We start from the raw sequence: 26,289 nt of genomic DNA on the forward strand, positions 1-26,289 counted from the left end.
AGTGTTGCCAAACCTACATAAAGGAAAACTTGCATATATATAGCAAAAAATAAATACAAAAAGGACAAAGAGAAAGGAAACGAAGAAAATTAAGAAAAACTATGTGTAAAGAAAACCTCATTTTCTCTACATTTTGAACTTATATATATATAATATATATATTTATTTAGATATATTATATATACATATTAATATGCATACTAATATATATATTTGTATATATTAATCACTGTATATATAACTTTATAAAACTAATTCTTCAAAAATGGAAAATTTACCATCATTTGTTGTTTTTCTTTACATGCAGTGTAGATACATCTGTTTTTCTTCATTCTTCAAGATATCACAGGATATATTCAAGAATAGAGCATGATTAGAGTTGAAGTGTTTTGTTGAATTGTTCTTCTGCTTGAAAAGTTATCTGTGGGGAGAAATAAATTCATAAAAATAAACTCTCAACTCTAAATTTTTTTTCAAGCATTCTGTTGTATTGAAGAAAAAAAATCTATCTGTTTTACATAAGAAATCATCTGAACTCCTTTTTCGGAATCTTCTCTCCCCACCAAAAAAAAATTATTTTTTTTTGTGTTTGTCTTTCTTTCTATTTCTGAAAATTCAAGGGAAATTTTATTCTGCTGTTGAATTTCTTTCAAGGAAAATGGCAGATATTTTCTATAAAATTTCCATACATGTCAAAGGAAAGGAAGATTTTAACAAAAAAGTAGTTTTCAAAGTAAATAAAATGGATTTTTTTTCCATACTCTATTATATTGTGTATGACCATTTTATAAAAATACGATTTTTTTAAAGTTCTGTTTATATCAATACAATGTATTTATGATGTATGCACTTATTTTAGGTTTTTTGTTAAACGCAGAATAAAATATGAAGTTCAATACAAGAGGTACAACATTAAATGCTTTTCGAAAAATCTTATTTTACCTTATTTCATATTCTGAAATGTCAAATAATACTTATTTTTTATAATTCCAAAACTGAACATTTGAAAGCGCTAAAGTGACCAATACATCAATAAAGAGTTGCTTTATATATTGCACAATGCTTAATGAGCATTGTAAATATTGCATATGATGGTACCGAAATACTTGTAATAGTAGATTCATAATGTATAATGCGAAATTAAATTAACACTTCATAGATGAGAGAAGACCTTCGCACGGGGTACTATAAACGAAAATTCCCATCCTTATTAGTCCGACTGCTGTGATATTTTTCTTAATTCTTTCCCACTGCGCAGTTTTTGCTCGTTCCTTTGAACTGCTAAAGTAATCATTTCAAAGGCATTCTCTTTCCTAGGAGGTCTTGATTGAATTCATTATGGTCTGTAGAGTTTATTTATAGTGAACAATAATGACGTCGCTAAAATACAACAAGGCAAATTCACCAAATATATATGTATTTATATATTTATAATATGTATTTCAACAAATATATTTATAATTATAAATAAAATTTAACATTTCAGTCGAATTTTTATAAGAATTTTTACTAGTTAATTTCTTTAAGAACTAAATAATTACTAATGTGCATGCCTGAAAATTTTTTTATCGTCCAATTAAAAAGGAAAAAAATTCATTATCAACTGCAAATAGAAGAATTTTTTTTGTATAAAATTCAACACTGAAAAAATTCTTAACCTACAGCAGACCTTCGCAAAACTGTCGATTCAAAAAATTCTTCGCAGATTGAAACTTCAGTAAACCCTTCCATTTACGCCTTTGGTTGCCACTAAAAAATCTAGAATTTCAGCATCTCATGAAAGAAATACGAAACCAGCACCAATCTCTGAGTCTACGGAAATTCGACACGGCCCACAAAATTCCGATCATAAAAAAACGAAGAAAAGTTTTCCGAGTTTGGATATTTCAAAGAAGCGTGAAATCTATCAATATAAGTGGATTTCTGTCCGGTGGTAAACTTTTATATTTATTTATGCGAAGGCGCTACTCTTTTACATTCCTTTCCTCCAATACTATGATTGGTAAAAAAAAACTTTACGAACGCAGCTTAAAATAAAAGTTGTAAAATTTATAAGGCTTAAGCCATTTTCAAGATAACTTTCTCCCATGCGGATAGTGTAAAACACTTTCACATTCTTTGAAAGCATAATACTCAATAGAATATACCATTCTTCTATAGAACTTTACTATACTCTTATTCTATGTAAATAGTCTGTACAAATATTACTATTTATGATGAAGTACTTTACACAGAAACACAAAGTACGTTTGTATGGTTGTATTCAATGAAATGTGCAATTCCTCCATAGTATTCTCTGATATTCTTATACTAAATAAGTATTCTAAAAATTTCAAATTTCATAAATCACTTTTTCCATTTCATAGAAATACGGAATATTTCTATGATTTTACTTATATCAATACTCAATAGAATATACCATTCTAGTTAGCATTCTTCTCTACTCTTATTCTGTATAAATATTTTCGAAAAATTTAATTTTCTTAACGAAGCATTTTTTATATTTTATAGAAACATGTAGTAAATCGGTAGTGTTAATTTGAATTTTAATAATATTTAATGGAAAATATATTTTTCTATAGCGTTTTCTATAACATTTTCTATTTTCTGATATTCCTATTTGAAACAATTCTAAAAAATTTACTATTTATAACAAAGCACTTTTTCCATTTCAGAGAATGATTGAATATTTCTATGTTTTTACTGATATCAATACTCAATAGAATTAATCATTAGTGTTCTCCTATACTCTTATTCTAAATAAATATCTAGCAAAAAAATATTTTTTATGAAGCAATTTTTATGCTTCATAGAAAAAAGGAGTATTTCCTTCGGTAGTGTTTATTTAAATGTTAACAATTTTCAAAAAAATATACTTTTTTTCATAACATAGCCTTATACTTATCTTTTCTAAATAATTCTCAAAAACGTACTATTTATGATACAGAATTATCTTCCATTTCATAGAAAGATGAAGTACTGCAATTTTTTCACGTAAACCAATAATAATTGGATATACCATTCTTCCATACTCTCTTTCTGTATAAATAAATGTTTTGGGAAAAAAATGCTTTCAATAAATGAACTTTTCAAATTTTATAGCAGCACGGAAGTTTATTTGGTATTTTTTATTTGAAATTTAATAATAATCATCAGAATACACCATTCTTACTTAGCATTCGATGTCTGGTGACTGAGTGAAAATCAAAATGGTAACAGATCGAGTACAAATTGTCCAAGCTCGTTCTTCAGAAACATCCAAGCAACGGGAAAGAAATCTAGTAACCGATCTACATGGTAGACACTTTCAAAAAAAATTTTTAAATACTTTAAAAAAAAGCCATCCAAGTAAAAAAATGTCTCAACTAATAACTGTCGAACAGAAATATTTGTAAATTAAATATTTGTGCCAACTGAATACAACTAGCTACTGAATTGCAAATGAATACAACTAGCTACTGAATTGCAAATGAATACAACTGGCTACCACTAGCTAACAACTAGTAACTATATACAATTAGACATCTGAATTACTGAAAATTATGTAAAAATGAAAGCCTATTCTATTTACGATTAACTCATAAAGCAGTCGTTATAATTTTTTATATTTTTTCAGACTGATGCCGCCCTAATTTAATACTCTATTTAAACTCATTTGTCTAAAACATCTGAGCCATGGGATGCAAGAATAGAAATTAATGGATAATAATTAGAATAAAACACTTTTGTTTGAATCCTTTTTGTTTGCTATTCTGTTTTATTTTGATTGTTGAATAATATTTCTCTTAAAAAAAAGATGTCAAACTAAATATGTGTGCAGATTATGGATAGGAGCAGTTAACTAATAGACTTGTTTTAAAACATAGTTTAAACCATTTTTTTAAGTATTTCTGTCACGTAAATATTTAATTACGCTTCACTATCTGTTGAATTTTAATTTAACGTATTTTCTTCGTAAATAATTTTTCACATCTACATTTAGTCCCATGAGCGCAACTATAATCCATTTTGAAATAAATAAGAAACAATTTTAAACATTTCTCAAAAATACTAAAGTACTCACTCTTAACTTATTTTGCTTTTTTTTCGATAGATCAATTTATTTTAGCTTATTTCCTGTTTACGGTTTATAAATATATGTTAAAATTTAAATACTTAAAAAAGTGCAAATAAAAACCTTCTGAGTTTAATCCACTACTGAGCTTATTACTTTATATAAAAGTCAAAAGCGACAAACATTTTTAAGAAAATTTCAAAACTTAAATATACATTTTACAAAATTATCACCTTCAGGGTATTCTAGTAAACTTATTTGCTTCGCAATTTTTGAAAAGAGACAAAACGTTTCGTCTCTTTTCACTAAAATGTTGTTGCAGTTTTCTTACTTTTTATTCGACGATGTTTATGTAACTAAATAAGCTGAGACGGGAAAGATACTCAAATAAGAATATACAAATAGTATTTCTTTTCGGCATAACTTTCTAGAAGCTATTGTGAAAGATGATAAATGTAAATTGCATTTCTTTCACTTTCTGACAGTTTTTAAATTCTATTTATATTTTCGACGTATAGAAGGTTTCGTAATCATCGACAGTATTTTGAATACTTTATAAAATTTGTAGAAGCAGTATTCATAAAATGGTTTAACTCACGCAAGAATTTTCATAATTTTTTTTGTTATTTCTGAAACAAAGTTTTATATTTTTAAAAACATAAAACATTATTTATAAATATTAAAAAATAGCTGATATTTCCATTAGAAAATAATATTATAGTTTGCTTGCAGTAGGAAATAATTCCTTCTTTTTATTCTACCTATTTGTGTAACGTTTTAACTCACGTTAGAAGTTTCACATTGTTATTTATTTTGTTACTTCTGAAACGAAATTTTATGTTTCTAAAAACACGAAACATTATATATCAATATTAAAAAAATAGCTGACAATCTCATTAGAAAGTAATATTATAGTCTGCAGTAGGAATTGGTTCTTTAGTTTTATTCCACGTTCTCATAAAAAAATTTAACTCACTTTAGAAGTTACACAATGTTTATTCATTTTATTATCTCTCAATCAAAGTTAAATTTTATTTTTATAACAACGCCAAACATCATTCGATAGCATCAAATAATAACTTTTATTCTACCTAAATACAAATAATGCTTGTTTTCATTGCAAACTAATTGTTTATTGAATAAAAGAAAAATTAATTATTTTAAGTACCTAGGAGAATATGTATACATTTTCTTTTAAAATGAAATGCTAATTTTTAAGAGACAGAAGAAGACGTTTTGTTTAACATTAAGAAAAAGAAAAGCTTATGAAAGTTTTTTCTCTCCATTTCGTTTTTATGAGAATTAAGCAAATTTTTAGGTTTAAATATCTTATAAATACCCCTAAAAATAATATTCGTAATGAATGATTTTATTGTGTTTGGAAGAAAAAAACGTTTTTAATTATATAAAAGTAAATCTTAAGTTTTATTAAATCCGTATGAAATAACTATTAAAACAATTAAGCTTAATATTAATGGATTTTAAGGAACTGTATCAAATAACGATCCAATTTAAATCTAAATTTTTTTTAAATTTATTTGTAGTGGAAGTTGAAATTTTTATTGTATCAGTATTAGCGCATAAAATCACTAACATCATATTATTATTAAAATTATTAGTATCACAGGGATGAAAAAGATCTATAGCCTCTCACATAAGAAATATTTTTTTGTGAACGACTTGCTAGAAAATTAAAATGAATTTAGTTTTTAGAAAATGCATCAGTTTCAAATTTGCACTTGACTCTTTCAACATTTTAAAATCCAGTTAATACCCATATACCGCCAATTTATATTCACAATCAATCAAATTAATATGATATTATTAGTTAAAATCATGGCTTAAAAACTTTCCGCAATAATTTCTAACATATCCGTAGTTTTCAAAGTGTGCGATCTCTGGAAAATGATTTACAAAGTGGTACAAAATAATTAGTACCTTACACTGTAAAGAAATACCGAAACGTTTCTGAATATATGGAGCAGCTACGGAACCTCTTTCTGTAATATTCAGAAACAATTCAGAATACTTCAGAAATATTTTAAATCATTTTTTGCTGTTTCGGGAAAAAATGGATATTTTGATTCGCTTCCAAAAAGTATTTCTTAATAAATCGGAAGCCCCTTGTGAGGCTAGACTACGAACAATGTCAACCATCATCTATCAAAAGGTACCTCAAGATTAGACTGAGTTAACATATTTTATATACTACAGTGAATTGGAATTTAGTAATTGTAGTGGTAGCTACGCTTCACTCTTAAACTGAATGGGCGTTGATTCGATTCAATTTCCCACTCCTGAAATGAAATAAATAGTTCTCAATTAATCGGAAACATGATATTAAATTAAGTTCTCTGAGATTTTCGGTAATTTTTTTTTTTTGCCCAGTCAAAAGTAGTTTCTGAAATTTTTTGCAAAATACTGCCTAATTAATAGATTTTAGATACATATTCTGGAGTTTATATTTTTCCGATTTCATCTCAGAAGATTAATGCATTAAGCATAGGAATTTTTAATGACATTTGCAACCAGAAAAAGTTTCTTGAATAATTGTGAATGTTAGCAGCTATGTAGGCTTCTTTTGAACAAAAACAGCTTTTCAAAACTATTTCTCGTATAAGTTATACTGGCGGTTTCTCAAAGTTTATAACAGTCACCAGTGAGGTTTTAAAAAAACAGTTCTTGTAACAAATCCATGTGGCAGGGCATTAAAGGTTCTTCCCAGAATTTTGTCATAGTTCACATTTTTACGCGAGAAAACGCTGAAAATTTAAAATCTGGGAATTAAAAGGATCACATGACAATTTTTCGATTTTTTTTTTTCATTTCAATTTCTCTTTCGATGAGTTTTTTATTATATTTCGGTGACAATTTTTCGATGGCTTTCAATCGCATTAAAATATTTATAAAATGAGAATATCCATGAAAGTTGATTCCGTGAAAAAATATAATCTCAAGGTTGTGGAATTTTCAGGAATCAAGCAATCGAATGGAATCACAAAAACAAAAATATTCACGACTGCCACAAGCTTCTGACAATGCTTCGATTATTTCTTTTCGATAATCTTTCGAGGCCTTCAATCTTTCGATGATATTTATATTACCTTTAGATGTCAATTTTTCAATAATTTTCAATCTCATTCAAATTTTTATGAAATGAAGATAAGTGGGGATATACGGCCTATGTCCATGAAAGCTGATTCCGTGAAAAAATAATTTTAAGGTTTAAGGATTTTTAGGAGGAAGCAATAGATTATTATAACAAAAACAAAAATATTCATTACTCTCAAAAGCGTTTACTGACGTCCCCTGAACTTCTCAAAGCAAAATGTATAATTTTTAATGTTAAAAATAAATAAATTTTGAAAACCGGATTGTACAATAATAATTTTTTCTTCAAAATTCGTTCTCAACTCTTCACTAGTATTCCAGTTGTCTTCTTCACTGTACTTTTCCTTGTTTTTCTTATCTACGCGTGGACAGGAACTGTTTTTTTTTTCCAGCTTCACTGAAATAACTCTCGGAGAGAACCATTTTTCCATGCTATTGATTTGTCAAAATTTAGTAATCCCCAAATGCAATAGATATCAATCGAATCGTCATTTTGTGAAAAATGAACGAACATAAATCTTTCTTTTTCCTTGATTTCGAATGCTCCCATCAACCATAATCACAAGTCCTAAATAAAGGTCTCATACAACAAAACGTAACAGAAGAAAAACAGTAAAAAAAGGTTTATAGCGCCATCTATCAGAAAATGTTTGATTAAAAACTTAGAACGCTAGGGAAAATTTTGGGTTTGTTACATAGATTTTATGCAAGTATTGTTCCCTTAACGTCAATTGTCTTTCTGTTGCAAGTTTTTTCAGACAAATAATATAATTTGACAAGTTTAGTTTATAATAATCATTATTAAAAACGTAATATCATATCAACGCTATTAGAAGCTTTAAATTAACCCGTCATAAGATCTAATAGGATTTATAATTTATTTCATTTTAAATAATCATTATTGCTTAATTTATTTTAAATGTTTTTTACCTGAAATTTTATTTCCACTCAATTCATTTAAAAATTGCTTTACGAAAGATATAAGGCTAATCCCACGTAAAACATCCAGATGATTTTACCAAACTTCCTAATTTCTTTAATTCCAAGTCATTATTCAAAATACGGTCTTCAATTCATCATTGCCATTTCAAACTCAGCCAACCTTCTTTTTTTTACCCGACTACCCTGAAAGCCATAAAAGACAATGGCTCTCGTGAGAGTCAGCGTCAGCTATGCTCTGCACACACACAACTTCTGAAATGAGTGGGAATCATTGAATAGGACCCTGTAGACAGGGTCCTTATCAGACCCGTAATTGGTTGGGTACACCTCTCCTTTTATTTCTTTTGACAAACTTCTACTTATTCTTCTTCTCAATAGAAGGAGAGAGCGAGAGAGAAGAATTTGGATCTCTGGAAATAGAAGGAAGGAGAAGAGAGATATGGCCATATCCTCAGAAGACTTATTTCGCAGTATTCGAAATCCCCTGGAGATCATGATGAATGAGTTTTGTTCCAAAATGATGGCCAGTGCGAAGGAATTCGTATCAATTATTTGATTCGTTGCTAAAATTGTGTATGGTGCGAAGGCTCGAATTGAGTTGGCTTTTAGAATAGTTTTAAATTGATTGGGATTGATGATTTTAGGTATTGTTTGAGTAAGCGGGGAGATATCATTAAGGACACCAAACACAAAATATTGACTGAAATTTCAGATATATCTTTTCATAATATTTAATAAGATAGATTGATTTTTTTAGATTTATTGAATTTATTGATTTGATTGAATTTATTTACATTTAATGGGTGAATAAAGCAGTGTTAAAAACGTGATAAGAGTACAGAAATAAAAAGTTTTGATTAAATTACAGTACAGTATGATAATGACATTTCTGGTTAAAAAAAAAAGCATACTTATGATTAATAAAACCAAAATATACGGCTTTTTAACCTTTCATTTGGAAGGTTTTCAGTCCATTTGGTATCGATTTATCGGAATTTTAAGTTTTCAAAATAATAGTTCTTATTACTACACATTTAGTAAAAAAATTCGAAACTGTAAAGTAAATATAACTGAATAAATGGTTTTTATACCATGAAAAAAATATCAAAGTTTACTTCATTTCTCAAATTTTAATCACACATTATAAAACAATATTTTATTGCTAATTTTACTAGAACCATTACAAAACCAAACAAATCACTGAATATTGCATTTGGATTATTTTTATACTGAAATATTCGGCTACTGTTTTAGTAAAAATATCTGTTCGCAGTAAGTAATAAAAATACGTCTGCAAGGGGCACAATGCAGGAAACTAGCTGCTACTTTGCATCACTTGCTTTCTAAATCTTTCCTGGCTTGTAAATTTGAGAAACTATGATAGTACAAGTAATTAGACAGTCAGTAAGCCAATAAGAAATGATTAATATTGTAATAAGAAGTTCAGTACTACATTTTCTTAAATCTTGCAAGTTTAATAAATCTTACTATAAGCCACTAAGCCACTAAAATGTTTATGAAACATGACGATTTGTACTAGAAACCTAAAATATTAATTTCGCTTAAAAAGTTGAAAAGTATTAATTATAAGGCAATGAAACCATTAAATTTAAAATTTGATAGCTATACGTTTTAGATACAAAAAATTAAACATATTTTTTACTCTTTGACCATCTAGGCTTTCATTAACCTCAATACCAATAAGTAAACACTGCAGAAAATTGAGACCAGTACATGTTGGAAGAGATGGGAATAAATGGGCTGATAAACTAGCTAAAAAGGGAACAGTCATTTTTCAGTAAATAATAGTGGCGTTACCATTTACATCAATATTTATGCATACAAAGGTAAACAAAAATTGGTATGAAGAAAAATTATGACACTGCATTGACTTGAGAGACTAATAAGAAGTGGGGATATTCGATCCTTGATGTCCCAGACTATCCCATATCTTTTGCATCTGCGACATTTCGATTACATACCGGACATGATTGTCTCGCCAAACGACTATCTTGCATTAACATTTATAATAGTACCTTTGGATATTTTGTGCAAACAGATTCTGGAAATGGTCAAAACCAATTTAGCAAAAGGGTCCTTTGAAAGAAGAAAATATTTATAATCGATATTGGGAGGCTTGATGCAGTGGCTGGTTTTCTTTGTTTTTAATGCTCTGTTGTTCTTGTTTTAATGTATTTATTCTTATGGAGCTTCTTACTGATTTTATTTCTTTTCGTAGCTCAAATCTCATGCATCTGAGAAAAATGGGGACCAATAATGTAGTGCTAAATGCTTTTGCAAAGAAAAGAAAATACTGCACTATATATTCAACTAAAGGAGTCTCACACATAAGGCAAAAAAGTCGTCAGGTTCAACTTTTTTTGTGTCTAAGAAGTAAGTTTGTTCTTCAATGCTGATTTTGAAAATAAAACAAAATGAGCTGATTTCTATAAATAGTAGAGGCATTCCAATTTTTTTTTCATCTCATTCAACCAATAAAAACATTTTTGATAAAAATAGATAGGAACGTAAATTAAATATCGACTAACTCAAATCCGTTACTAAGATAGGCTAGTGTTTTGCAAAAGAAAAACAAAATTATACATGAAAGTTAAAAAGCTACCAGGATTAATATCTTCATTTGGGAGAAAAGCTAATAGTGTATACAAGAACGTATCTGAACACAAAACTTAAACACAGAACTTAAAACACTGAAATTTTAAAAACACTAAGATTTGTGCTACCATAAATTAAATACCTTAGATGAATTAATTTTGTTTTTATTCTGGTAGCACAATAACAATGACTGTCTTTACTAGTAATAAAATAAAAGGTTAGTCTGGTTCCCGTTGAAAAGATATGAAATTTAAAGGGCGGACTTGTGCGGGGTGTATCAGGAAGATACTGCTTAAATAAATTAAACTTGTTAATAGTCCTTACAATACATTCTAACATATATCAAAGATAAGAAAGATGAAATATGAACTAATTTAAGTAAAATTTGAGTTTAAAAATTTAAAAAAAATTGACTACTTGAAGAAGTAATACAAATTTTTATTGACACATTTTGTGAAAAACATTGACACATAAAGGAAAGAATGTTAAATGCGAAACAGATATGGCTGTTATGGGTGAAGAGAACAGGGGGAGATGCTTTCAAGTTAATTTGCAAAAATATTAGCCTTAATAACAAATTTATCCGCTTTTATTTGCCTACCCATTCGCTGATTCACTTATTCATTATTTTGCTCCTTTTCTTCTCACTTTGCATCCATTCGAAAGTAAATCAGCTTATTTACATATTTAATCACTTACTAGCTGGATACCCCTTCTTCTTACAGGGTAAAACAAAAAGTAAATAACCAATAAATAAACATTAATCAATTAGTGCCACTACAATTAAAATGCTAAACTTTACTCGTCTCGATAACTTCCCTTTAATAGAAGAAACAAAACACGTTTTAAGACGATCAATTTTCAAAATGAATACTATACTCAAATTATTTGGCATCGGAAATGGTACTACCGCTCTCTTGTATATTAAAACTTAAGTTTTATTTAAATTATCGTTGATACTAAATTATTTATGTTTATCGAAACGAGTTTCGAAGTCATAACAACAAAATATAAATACGTGGTTTCAGGTAGTTTTCAAACGACTGATACGGTGATGTCACCCCAGGCTTACCTGATAAAAATAATTAAGGCAAATAATTATAAATTAACATGCAATAAACTTTCACTAAACTCGGTTTTGAGCAAACACAGCTGCAAGTTAGCAACGACACTGATATTGTATTTTAAGTATATAGTTTGAAAAAAGTAAGTTCTTTTGTAGTTTAGTTCCAAGCAGTACCTGAAGTAAGACTGATGATAATTCGTCAATTTTTCAACTTTTACTGCCAATCCGATTGACTAACTGAAATTTTTACGGATCTATAGCAGACATTTCCACTTGCTCCAGTTCTTCCTTGTACTCTAGCTCAAACAGTTCTGGAAATTTAGCAAGGGAGAAACAAAAACAGGCAACTAAACCTTTCCTTTCTTTTACAGATTCACTTTCTGTACAAATATTCATTATAAATAAAAATTTGATTTTAAATATAAACGGATGTCATAATAATGGAAAACAATAAAAAAAATTCAATTAATAATCTTTAAATATAAGGATAATACTTAGTAAACTGGATAAAAAGGAAGGAAAAAATGTCATATTTATGAAAAATATTAATTTAAATATTCAATAAATCCCATACTATAGTTACCACTAGTCGCATTCTAAAGTCATAATCCTCCCTTTATTTCACAAAATAGGTTAATAAGCTCATAATAATCTCATTAAGTAACTTTTACACAATATAAGTTCTCCTGTCAAACTAAAAGAGTCTCCCATTAGCAACATTTTTAAACAATAATAATAATATTACTCAATAGCTAATTTATTTCTCTTGCTTAAGCTCAAAACATATCTTTCTAATTCAATTCCTCTTGGATACAATAAAACTGAGTATTACTAATAAAATCTGAGGTTGAGAGACGAAAAAAACATAAGCCTTAACCGAAAACTCTTTAACGAGGTACTCGAAAAGACAAGCAGCTGCTCGTTACATCAATGAAGTACTTACACGGTTTCCTTCGACTCCTAAGGTCTTTTTTTTATTTTATTTTTTCTCGAGAGTTTTATATTACTATAGATTTCAGATACCCTATTGCTTTCTTCTTTTAAAAATCCCATATTTATAGAATACTTTTGTTATTTCTTCTCGTCATAGTAAAGTTTTTAGGTTTGTTTTTCAATTACCGGTTTTATTGTTTCGCGAAATTCGATTCGAAACTATCAGCTAGACCCCTACCCATATATGCTATGGGTCCACCGGGGGCTTCACGGGTAAGTTGAAAGAAGAAACTATTGAAATGGTAACGAGCACTTGCCTTGGACAGCGTTTCGGATATAAAAAGAGGTTTTTTTCCTGTTTCTTTCCCTGGACGAAAACTTCTAAAAAAACATGTGTTTGTTGCTGTTCACGTAAGGCATAAAATAGAAAACATCGATAAACTGGAAAAAAACTAAAGAAAGAGCTTTTCTAGACAATTTTATGCCTCTTTTGATAGCATAAAACATTGTCATGAAAACATAACATGATTTTATTTTTAAATATGTTTTATTTTAAATTTTATAATAGTATTGCTTAATTTTACATTTTTGTTATGTTAAAATGTTAGATTAGTATTAGTTCGGTATAAGATTTTTAATCATAATTTAAAAATTTGCCGAATAATTTGACAAGCTCAGCAAATCTTTAAATTATTATTAATAACCTAATACCGAACTAATTTAAATGCCACTTTCGACTTCTAAATTAATAATTACGCAAGTTTAAGTATTTCAATACACAGTATAATTGGACCAAAAGGATTATTGTACAGTATCATGCACAATTTTGCATTTTTTTCAAAAAAGCAACAGGCTGTATTATCCAATTTTATAATTTTCAATTTTCTATGCCGCATGCTTAATTTTTAAGCCGAAAAAAATATTCAAAAACTCACTAACAGTTCTTGGAAGCAACTTATGCACAATTTTAATATGAACATAGAAATCATTCAAAACCTTATTGAGGTTTCTAGTTCTAGTTTTTAGTCTAAACAATAATACGATTCAACTATGACTGTAAATACTTCTTTTTTACCTTATGAAAATCTTTAATTTCATAATTTAACACAATTGAACTTAAAAAAATCATGATTTAATCAAGATTTTATTGAAGTACGTAATATATTAATTGAAATATATTTTGTTGTTAGGTTACTAATTTATATTTATATTTATAACTTATTACTAAGCAAAAGTCTCTCTTCATGTTAACTCTAGACATTAATTACTGAAAGTCACATATTTATCGAAACGTAGTTTGTAATAATATGGCTGTCAATATTTTTTTTACCTCCTGAAAATCTTAAATTTCCTATTTTAACGAAATTAAACTTAACAAAATCATGATTTAATCGAAATTTTATTTAAGTACGTAAAATAATAATTAAAAAAATTTCTGTCATTAGGTTATTAATTTATATTTATGTTTATAAATCATTACTAAGCAAAAGTCTCTCTTTATGTTAACTCTAGACATAAATTGCTGTAAATCACTTAGTTATCGACATGTAGATAAAACAGAACTAGAAACTAATCTTTATTTAAAATGCCAAATGAAGTTTACTATTCAAATTTGAACGTAACATAGAATTTGCGCCATAATGATTACGGAATCAACATCCCCAAAATACCCATTAAATATTTAACTGTAAACATAAATGGAGAAGTAAATCTTCGTTAATATGTTTCTAATTTTGTTATGTATTTTAAACATATAACAGCCTCTGATCATAAATCTTTTTAAGCAGAATAAATGGAATTCTTTATGTTTTCGTGAATATTCGTAGCATAAACTTACAAATTTCCATTTCAATATGTATGAAACTGTTTTCCCTAGAATAGGAGAAAATGTATTGGTTATATATACCCAAATGCTTGTTATTACTATTACAGGTAACAAATTAATGATTACAATTTTATTCATGATAATTGGTAGTAGAAATTTACGATTTAACTGTAATCATAATTATAAAAAATATTAAACTATGATTGCAAGTGATAATGACCTACGATTACAGTTAATTGCATTTGCAATTTTGATTGCAATGCAATTGATTATTGTGATTACACTTTGTGTAATCTGGTTTTTTCTTATACAAAAAAGTAAAATATATTACCTACAATGAAAATTAATTTTTATTTTATCTTATCTCATTTATTTTTGTAATTTTTATAAAATTAATCATAATTACTTAATTAAGATTTGATTACGAAATAGTTGATTACTGTAATTAATTTTTTTGTCCACTTCTAGAAAAAATACAAAAATGTCAACAAAAAAACTTTGTGAAATATGTTAAATAAAATGTCAAATTTGAATAAATCTTTCAATATTGCCTTTAATTATATTAGGCAAAGAGCATTTCCTGAAAAAATCATTCTATAAATAATGCATTTTTGGAGAAACACACATTTAATGCATTGTATATTGCTTGAGATAAATCATTAAGGTAATTCTTATGAAAGAATTATCTTAATAGATCTTTCTATATTTAAACATTAGAAAAAAACATAATTAAAGAATAAAAAATTAATTCCAAAGCAGTTTTTAGTATTTCTTATAACTATATATACACTGTCAAAAATAACTGTAATTTCTACAGAAGTAAAACAGCTTTTCACTTTAAAAAAAAAACTGTTTAAAGGAAAATGCTGATTTTTTTTCTGTTTTTGAACATTATCCGCTTACTGTTAAAAATTCTTGGTTTTTTTTTAGCAGATTTTCACGATACATATGTATAAAACTTTAAAGAGGATTTGTTGACGAAATGGTTTTTCACCGTTTCTTATCCTAATCATAAACGAATTAAAACCGTCAGCTTAAATTCTTGTTTTCGGCATGCAGTTTTACTTGACCTTTTTTAAAAATCATTTTAGTTATCTTCTTTACCTGCTCTTATTTTTCAGCAATTATTTCATGGTTTTGAACATTGTATAAGTTAAACTGAGATTCGACTTTATTGTCTATTTGATACTCTACCTGATTAACATATTTCGGTTCATATTATTTTTTGATAAGTTAAGTTGCCAAATACTTTTATGCCGATAGACCACTGTAGTTTAAAAAGTTTTTGCATTTAAATATTATTTCAATATGTAAGACATTCAAATTAAAAAAAAGTTTCAGATTTTTCCTCACAATTAGCTGCGGTTCAGGTGGTAAAGCGCTCGCCTCCAAATGAGGTGACCCAGGTTTGAATCCCAGCGTCAAATGATCGTAAAAATGATGCTCTCGGCTCGCACTGACCACAATGCATAGTTATTTTATAGAATTTTTTGTTAAAATAACAGTTTGTTTGTTAAAAAATAGAACTATTTTCCACTTAAAAAAACAGGCTTCTTATTTTAAATAACAGTACTTTTCTGCGAAATAAAGGGTGTTTCATACGGCCAGACAAGCTAACAAATTTTTTTCTGAAAATTTAACAAATTTATATTTACAAAGTGTACAATAAATATTTCAGAACTGTTCCATACCAATGAAATCCGCTCATGATCAAGATCCATTCGCATCCAATATCAGTGCCTCTTAAGTAGTCCAATTAATACCCAGAGCAAAACAATAACCTAAAATATAAAATTAAAATATATATAAAAAGTGTATATTTATAATTTTTATTATAAATCTGTATTTCTTCAAGAGATTTAATATTTAGCATATCAGAAGTTTTATCAGTTTTAGTATCTAAAATATTATCTCTTTTAGGCAATTACTCTTCTCTAAATGCACTAAAAAGACCTAAATTGTGAAAAAACTTTAAGGCAAACATTAATGTTTTACAAATATAAACATCTGGTAAATTAAAAGTTATGATAATTTTTTGAATGACAACAGCATCATGGATTTTTTTCATTTCAAAAATAAATTCCTGCAGCCAAATAACTAATTAGAAACCAATGGTTCATTCTGATAAGTTTTTAAATGCTGATTTCTAGATAAGTAAGGAATAAAATTGTATCACCTAAAAATTATATGTATATACAGAGAGAGAGAGAGAGATCCGTGTGTGTTCAGTTAAATCGAAATTAAGTCGATGGGTTTACATACATAAAAACATAGTTTTCTCTAAAATATCACCGTTTATGCTAGATGTTTTACGTTGCAAAAGCAGAATTTAATGAGATTTATTTTCAGTCCAGATATTTTAAAATGTAATGAATAGGTTTTCGCATTTACATTAAAATAAATAGTTTCTGACAGACAATTTTAATCAAAAAAGTCTTTAACTGAACGCAAAAATAAAGAAAAGTCATTAAAGAAGATTTATTTTTCAGATGATGATTACTGCTCCTAATATTCATTAAAGAATAACGTTATGAGCTAATTAAATTTCTAAAGAAATTAACTCTTTCAGAATGCATTACAAAATCTAATTATAAAAATTATTTCATTAATCTTTGAAAGCAAGAAAATGAAATTACCATCCGAAACTAACGGGATTTCTTAAATGCTTTGAATTAAACTCTTCCAGTAAATTGAAAAATTCGACAAGTCTCACTTATAACGTCTAACTTAATTATAAAATTTCCTTTTCTAGAATAAATATTAACACAAAACTTTGGCAACTTGGATACAAGGTTGTTTTCAAAAATTTAAAAAAGGGCAAATTTTAGATATTATAAAATGGTTAAGGATATTACGTAACCAATTTCGTATGAGGTAATCAAATTAATTATTCAATAGTATTTTTACATTCGGTGAATGATTCTTACGTGATATATATATATATNACTATTAATATATGTATATAAATAAGTATTTTGAACAGTTTTGGTTATACAGAAAATCTGAAAATAGCAGGTAATGCAATTTATTTCTGATGCAGGTTACTCTTTTGAGCAGTTTCAGTTATACAGCAAGTCTGAAAATAGTAGCTGATTTAATTTATTTCTAATGCAGGTTACTCTTTTGAACAGGGAAGAAAAAAGTTTAGGGCAATTTTTCTGCTGTGAATGCATTTAATGCTACTGTATACATTTTGATCTTCGTGGCTAGTAGATGGCTTTCAAATTTAAGAAAAAATCTTCCTGAAAAAAATTAAAAATGGATTTTAGATACATTTAGTAAAATCTGAAACCTTAAATAAAATCTTTAAATTGAAGATCACTAAGCTACTGAAACAATTTATAACACAAACTTTAAGGAAATTTGTTTGCCTTTCTATTAACAGAGCTGCTTTTTTTTAAATTGTATATTTCGCGAAGTCTGCTGATTAATTGAGTAAATCTAGCACTGCCTGATTCTAAGAACGCCTCTGTTTTCTTTAAGTTAGCTAGTTAAGTTAACTAGTTTGAAGCTGAGAAAACTTCCTCGTGTTCACTTCCATTTTGTTTATTTTTGTAGGCATTTTTCTATTGTTTGTTTATTATATTTTTTTTTACATTTTTAATATACAGATTTAAGTATTTATTCACCCCTTTTGTTATATGTAGTTCTTGAGTTCAGTATAATTGTAAAGTTTTTTTAATAACGCAATTTTAAACATACATACGTATGTTTAAAATTACGTAGTGTTTTTGTCACACATGTTATTTTTTTACTAAATTCTAGTTTTTTACCAAAAATTATTTGTTTTAGATTTCAGTTATTTATTATGATGATACTTTGACTCTCTTACGTATAGAACCTAATCATAATTATATAGAACCTAATTATTTACAGCTATCAATAATAAGGCTCTGTATAATTATGATTTAACAAACGATGCTACAGAAAACGGTATATATGACGGTACTACTTGGAAACGGCTTTATAAAATAATGAGTCTATAATGACCGCTATATACAGCAGTTTTATGTAGAGTTCATAAACATTTGTACTTAATTACAGCTCTTCTTATAACGAGAAATACTGTTTCTAATTAAGTCTCATTTAGCAGTTAAGCTTTGATACGCTTACATAAAAACCGTAGCAATATGGTTCCATAAATGATTCTACTTAGATACGATTCTATATGAAAAGTATTCTGTATCTTACTTATTACGCAAGGAATTTCTATATTTTGCGAAATAAGATCTTCTGTTAAGAATAGCTTATGGCACAAAATTGGACGAGGAAAAAATATTAAAGTTTCAATAAAAAACATTTTATGTCTTTTAAGTATGAATTTCTTCGACAAAAACTTTGTTTGGGTGTGTTTTTTATTCTTAATTGAGGTGCATATCAGGTCTTTCGTTCATTACGTTAAACTCGAAATTACGAATTATTCTGATTTCAAATCTGATCATTAAATAGTTTTTAGCAATTCCTGAAGAAGATCGAAAGGTTCATTAAATTATTAAAAATTAATTTCTTTATATTTAGCTCTTAGTTTACGTAAAAAGAATTGTAAGAATTCTTTTTTCCTTAGAAACAGATATTTGTTTTTTTTTCTTTTGTTTTTTTGTATTTTGCATTTTTTTTTTCATTAATTTTGCTGCTTAACTTTTTAACAATAAAGGAAATATTTTCATGAATGATTTATAGTATCTTTAAATTGATTTCCTTACATTTAATGTTAGTATGCGATGAAAAATTGAAACTAAGTCATTAAAAATGATTTAAAGAATAGACATTAGTTTAAGCTAATAGCGCAGACATTAATTTCTTACTACTTAGTTTTAAACATAAATGTAATAAAACTTCCAGAACTTTGAAACAAAAAAATAAATTCAATGAAAACAACAAATTCCAGTATCTCTACTTTAATGAGAGTCATGACAAAAAAGCAACAAAAAAAAACTTAGCTGAACTGGCCTTTGATCAATACTTGGAAGCAATCCAAAGCATTTGATGTAACTCGTATTCCATGCAATTCAGATTGCAGAACCAAAGCATAAGATATTGTAATGTGCAACCAACAAAACAACAAAAAATATTCGATGGAAAAACTATTTTATAGCAATGAAAAAAAGCATGCAAAATGCATTGCGCTGGCATCAGAACATCAAGATAGAAGTAGATATGCAATGAAAAAGCTTCAGTATGTAAATGGATATGATTGATCTTGAAGAAAGTCGCTTTGAAATAAAAGTTGGTTTCCCGACTGAGATTTATATCTCTTTTAGACAATTCTTCCATTCTTTAAATTGAACCTATTTATCTAAGATGTCTTTTGTACTGAAAAATGGAAACTACATTTGGGTAATTTGTGTACCATTATATAGGAAAGTTTTGAGATTTTCAAGAAAAATCGATGCAAGATTTATAATTGCTTAGCTGCTTTTTTCGGGAGGACTTTCGATTTTTCTTCTTTGTTTCGAGTAGCAAATAAACAGTAAGAAAAGTATAAAATGTATGCAGCACTTGAAAGCTATCAGGAAACTGTTAAAGCGTTTTGAACCACTTAAATTTATTGAAATTTTAATGTGTTACTAAGTCGAACCATATTCTTGTACTCCTTAAATTTGATAACGCGATACTATTTTTTTCAAATTGTACCAAAGAAAGGTTTACTTTGAAACTTCACTAAGGTTGCAACAAATTTGCATAGTATTAAATTTAAAAATACCGATATTATGAACCAACTTTCCGAGAGTAGGAGCTATTGTAAATTCTTGAAAGTAAACATCCAAGTAAAATAGCATTTTATTTGATACACATTTTTTTCTGTAAACACATTAACGTACTGAAAGAAAATTTCAAGCTAATCGAACCATGAACCATTTAAATTTACTAAAATGTTAATCTAGTATTAAGATTCATCATATTCTCGCACTTCTTAAATTTGATAACCTGATTTTATTTATTTTTTTTTTTCAAATTGACCCGGCACTTGGTTTAATTTGAGACCTCATTAGGGTTGCATGCAAATTTGCATGATATTATCTTTAAATGTTTGGATATTATAAACCAATTTCTGAGAGTGTTAAATTCTAAGGTAAGTTCTTACGTGTAAATAAAAAGCACAGAAAAATAACAGTTTTATTTCTTTTCCGACAGGCACGTTAACCTACTGCTGAAATTTCAAAACAGATTGAACTTTAATGTCATAAAAAATTACTGAAATTTTAATTTGGAACTACGTTGAAATATATTTTTGCACTTCTTAAATTTGATAATGCTTTACTTTTTTTCAAATTGAAACGGAAACTGGTTAACTTTGAAATCCCATTAGGGTTACAACAAATTTACATGATATTACACTTAAAAGTATGGATATTATGAACCAATTTTCTGAAAGTGGTAAATTCTATGGTAAATTCTTACATACAAACAGGGAAACCAAATAACCTTTTGTTTGTTGAACAAAATTAAAACAAAAATGATTAAACGTAAATAAAACTCAAAAAAATTGGTACAATGATGAACCATAATATTGTCGTGTAAAATATTTGCACAGTTCATAATGAGTTAAAATTTGTCGTTTTACGGTTCAAGTCTAAACATAATATTGTTTCTGACAAGTTTAAAAAGTAAGCTAATCTAGTTCATCCTCTCATCGCATTGTATATTTAGTTGAAAAAGAAGGTTCGTGAATAATTCAAAACATTTTCCGGCTGTATTAAATTCATATAGAACTGTCATGCTTATGAGAATTTGGACGAGTGTAATATACATCATGCAGAAGGGGAATTAAATCTATTTTGAGAAGAAAAACTTTCATTACATTTAAACACAATTCATACTTTTTAAATTTCAAATCTCCAAAGCTTATCTCTACTATAAGAACAGTTTCTTTCTTTTCTGCGCTGGATGCGAGCGCAGGTGTACGATTTCAAGGGATCAACCGAATAATAATTATTCATTATAGTAACTATCATATTACAAAAGAAACATTTTGAGCATTTCTTCCAAAAATGGATTTCTTTAATATGTTTCACCAAAAGATAAGTTTCTTTATTCTTCTTTCTGGATTTTTTTCATTCTTTATCCATTTCACAGCATATAGATTAAAAAAAAGTGAGCTATCCAGAAGTAAACATAAAAATTATAAATGCTTATTAAAAAAAAGAACATTTATGAGTATGGTGTGTGCACTGTTATAACTTTCTCGGGAAAATAGCTAAATAAAAATCCATTTAATAGTTATTTTACCATATTGAGACAAAACAGTCCAAAAGCTATAAATAAGACGGTATTCAAACTGTTATCTCTGATAAAAACCGTTTATTAAAGGTTTTCCACTAATACGGATAAATAACCAGAATTTTATAGCACCAAATAAATCCACTTAATGAAGCCACTAAGTTCGTTGCAACTGGATACATATTATATCCAAGAGGGCTAATCTGTCAATCTCATGATCGACAGAACGGGGGTTCGAGTCCCCCATTAACACTACAATATTCCTTCATTCCCTTCGACACATGAGAGTTTCTGCAATTTATGACCCTGGACTATGAGAAAACGATGCTCTCATTCAGGCATAGATCGCTGCTGCATAACGATCCTGAAATTTCTCCAATATCTAGTTAAATTTCTTTTTTTATGATTGGGAAATTATACTAGCTGTTCAAAACTGTAAAGGTAAAAAAAAAATTTACCTTAATCTCTACGGTTAATTCGATGGACGGACTGCTTCTGGTTATTTTACTATAATTGTATATATTGCAAATTCTAACGATGCGGTCTTGTAACTTGAAATAGTATCTATATTCATTCATTAGCATATTTAAAATTTGCTTCTTTAACCATTGAAACGGTATCTTAGTATGTAAAAATCTAATTATGCAGACCACCAAAGTATGAGTTATAAAAATAATTATTACAATGTAATTCCAGACTTTTACATTGTTTGTTTAACTAATTTCAAATTTCCTAATTTTATACAATTTATTATATTATTACAATTTATTCTATTATTATAATTTTTCTGATTTTTTAAATTTAATTTTTTATATAGCATCTATTCTTTAAATCGCAAAAGAATTTTTCTAAAACTGGGTTTTAATATATGGAGAGAAAAATACTTATTTTACACATTCTGTAGCATGGACAACTAAACCATTATTACATAGATAAGTGAGGTAGTGTATCTGATGTTTTTTTTCTACGCTGAATTGTGTTATATTAAGTTAAAGTCAATGGGACTAATAGCTTAACAGTTATAGAAGTTTTTATGTAAGAGGAGTACCACTTTATCCTTTATTTTAACATCTTACATATAGATACTATATGCAAATGAGGCATCATTTTTCATATCTTTTTATAGGATAAATTCAATAAGATGAAAATTAAATCAATGGAGCAAACTAACAGTTCTCATGCTATAAAGGCTTAGACCGGTATTAATCAGAAACCATAACTTTATACATAAATACCGAATTTCTTGGAAGCTTAGTTTTAAAAGAATTGCGGTCAATTAAAACACAGAAATGATTATGCATAAGAAGAAAGATAAATTTACTGCTAAAATATTTATTAACAATTCTCTAATGTCCGTGAATATTTTTTGCTATAATTTCTTTTAAAGTGCTAAGTACTTTAAACAACTTAATCTCAAACCAAAGTGTTTTCCCAGACAATATAATTTTTTTCAGGAGCAAAAAATATTTTTTTATAAAATTATATATTTTTTTTGAGAAAAAAAATATTACATTATTTTTATGAAATCATGTAAATAGGCTAGTAAAAATAAAATAGTCCTAAAACTCATTTTTATGTATTAAAAATACCAAATATTAGGATTTCTTTATACTTTCTTCCTAAAAGATTCCTTATCTTTTATGTATAAAGACAAATAATTTATAATTGTTGAATTGCACTAAGGAACATTTGATTCATTTGGAACATTTGATAAATCTTTGAAATTCTAAATAATAAAGAAACCACAGATGTTTTTGCATTGCAGTATTTAATAGAGGAACTTTCATTAAAAGTACCTTTTTTTTAGTTTTAATACATTTTAATTTCATCATTGATATTAAAATTAGTATAGCTCATTTTTCTGTATCAAATATTTTTTATCATATTAAAACTTTTTTCGAATCGTTTTTCCCCCTTTAACAGATATAAACTGATCAACGGATATTAAATACGCTAAATGTTATTAATACAGAATTATCACAAAAAATGTAATAAAGTGACTTTCTAATTTATCATGAATAATACTCATCTTCTAAAACTAAAAATAAAAATATTAAAACCTATCTATTTAAATGCATAAGTTAATAATGAAAAATAAATTTTTAGATATAATATTTTTTTCATTTTTGATGAAATCATTTTAAAAACATGTACTTAATGTTTTAGAACTAAATAAAATATTAAATCATTAAAAAATAAGATAATAGCAAGCATTTTATCCAATTTAACTTTTCAGTTTAAAATGACTATGTAAGGTACAGTAATTAACGCACTATGTAATAAACTCAAAATATTACTTTTAAAAGAAAAGAAAAGTATGAAAAAAAGCCACATTCAAAATTATTTCTAAATTCTTTACTTTTTAAATGAAAAACCTCTGTCTGAAATATGTTTAAAACTAACTATACTATTGAAATTAATTAACGCAGTTTTTTTTCTTTTACATTTCCTTACTCATTTCACTTCTTTATTTATTGCGTATCATTATTATTTAAGTTTTCTATTTTATTTTTAATTTTTCATTAAGTATTATTTCTAACATATTTAATTTTCCTCTACTTTCACTTAAAACTTAACCAACTATATGACACCATCAAAAGTTGAAATTTTATTTTTCGTAGGAAATATTTAAATTAAGTTTTTAATTCGAATTAAAAAACTAAAAATGTATTAATTTGTTTTTGCAAATTTCAACCTTTAATTTTTTAATTGATAGAAAATAATTTTATCCAATGCTTCAATAATACATAAATGTTTTATTACTATTGCATTAGAAATAGATATTTTATTACTATTATGTAGAATATTTTATAATACTTGCTTTTGATGAATGCAAAAATACAAATGTTTTCCAATGACGTTAGATTCTGAAATATTTACAACCAGTAAATGCATTATTAGTTTATGCAAATAAATTTCATAATTGAGCTCAATCCTGCTTAAAAAGAACATTTTAGATTTTAATATTTGAAATGTAAAATTGCTGCAAATTGTTATAATATATATTAACCAAAAATTTGAATAAAATTTTCATAATTTGAAATAATTATTATAATGTATGTTTAAAATTTATTTTCATTAACAAACATGAATATCTATCTTTAAAATATAAGACCATGATATCTAACACGCTCATATAGATAACTCCGATCTTCAGTACCTTTTTTAAATTATTAAAATAAAACAATGTTCCCAATTATAAAAGATAAAAGCTCAAAAATCGAAAAATCTGAACCAAAAATAGATATTCGTTTATTTTATTTATTATTTATTTTATTTATTATTTATTTTATTTATTATTTATTTTATTTATACTTACATACTTTTTATTTTATATAGCTGAAAGAATACCTGAATTTAAAGGGGGGAAATTAAATATTTCATACTTGCAGTGTCACATATAAACTAAAATTATATAATCTGAGAATCAATTTAAGATACTTTTGGCATGGCGAAACCGAATATGCTAAAAAAAATGGGTGTTCCTATTTATAATTTCAAAGTTGCTCCATGAGACAATAAGCAACTACCAAAGTTTGATACATTGCTTTAGTTTTAATATTTTTCTTAATACAGTTTACTGGCTTTGAAACTATTTATAAAACTGATTTAACCATTTTTAATTTGGAATGGTTTAAATTACAATTTAAAACTTATTTTGAAACTATTACATAACATAGTAAAAATATATCGAGCCTCATTAAGGCACCTTTGATAAAATGTCTTCGCAATAATTCTGCATTTATTTCTCAAAAGTAAATGTTGCTGAAAACATTTAGCAATTATCAACCTGCGAATTTTACAAGACAGCTTTTATTACACTTCGAAGTAACAATTTCATTCTCAAATGTAATGAGTTTTCCTAGACATGCATTTGTGTTTCAAATAAGTTTTATGGCCACTGTAGCATATTATGGCGTGAACTAGACAAAAGATATAGCCTTTTTTATGCCACTTTTACCCAAAGCCTTTTTTTTTTACTTTTGATAGCTTTTTTTTTATCCCAATAAACGCTTGAAGAATTATTTCTACCTCGAATCGCCAAAAACACGAAAGATACACTCGCTTAAGCCTAAACTCTCCCGAAATGGCAATTAGAGAAAATTTATTGAAATGGGATTCAAAGCTCCGAATTTTCTCTTTTCCATTTTTACTTCTTCCGACTTAGTACATTATCTCTAAAAAGGTTTAAGCAGCAACAAAAATGCCTGAAATAAGCGCTAGAAGAGAGCAGTAAAAACGCAGCATTTCCATTTATTTTTAATTCGTTTGTGTATAAAAGGAAATAAGCTTTTTTTTCTCTTTCCGAACAAGCGGTAATGTATTTTTTTTCTTTAAAGATTAGATAGAAAAATTGCATCAGATGGATAAGAGAAAGTAAGTTTTTGGTTTTTTATTTATTTAAGAAACATGTTTGTGATATGCGATTTGAATAAAACAATAATTAGCAAATGTTAATATTAACTCTGTTGATAAATAAAGAGTAAATAGAAAAAATACCCGAAATCCATTTTCTTTTCA

At 27.0% G+C, this 26,289-nt stretch overlaps 1 long non-coding RNA gene across 1 annotated transcript in view; it reads right to left on the reverse strand.

The window, feature by feature from the left end:
• LOC107438516 (uncharacterized) overlaps window positions 1-26,289 on the reverse strand; it is an 80,502-nt gene that overhangs the window by 16,134 nt on the left and 38,079 nt on the right. Inside the window, exons 2-3 of the long non-coding RNA XR_001583385.3 lie at window positions 16,239-16,328; window positions 279-421 (exon numbers count right to left, since the gene is read on the reverse strand). This is a non-coding gene — a long non-coding RNA (uncharacterized lncRNA). The remainder of the gene's footprint in view (window positions 1-278; window positions 422-16,238; window positions 16,329-26,289) is intronic.

Source organism: Parasteatoda tepidariorum, chromosome 5, assembly GCF_043381705.1.
Source record: "Parasteatoda tepidariorum isolate YZ-2023 chromosome 5, CAS_Ptep_4.0, whole genome shotgun sequence".
Taxonomy (NCBI): domain Eukaryota; kingdom Metazoa; phylum Arthropoda; class Arachnida; order Araneae; family Theridiidae; genus Parasteatoda; species Parasteatoda tepidariorum.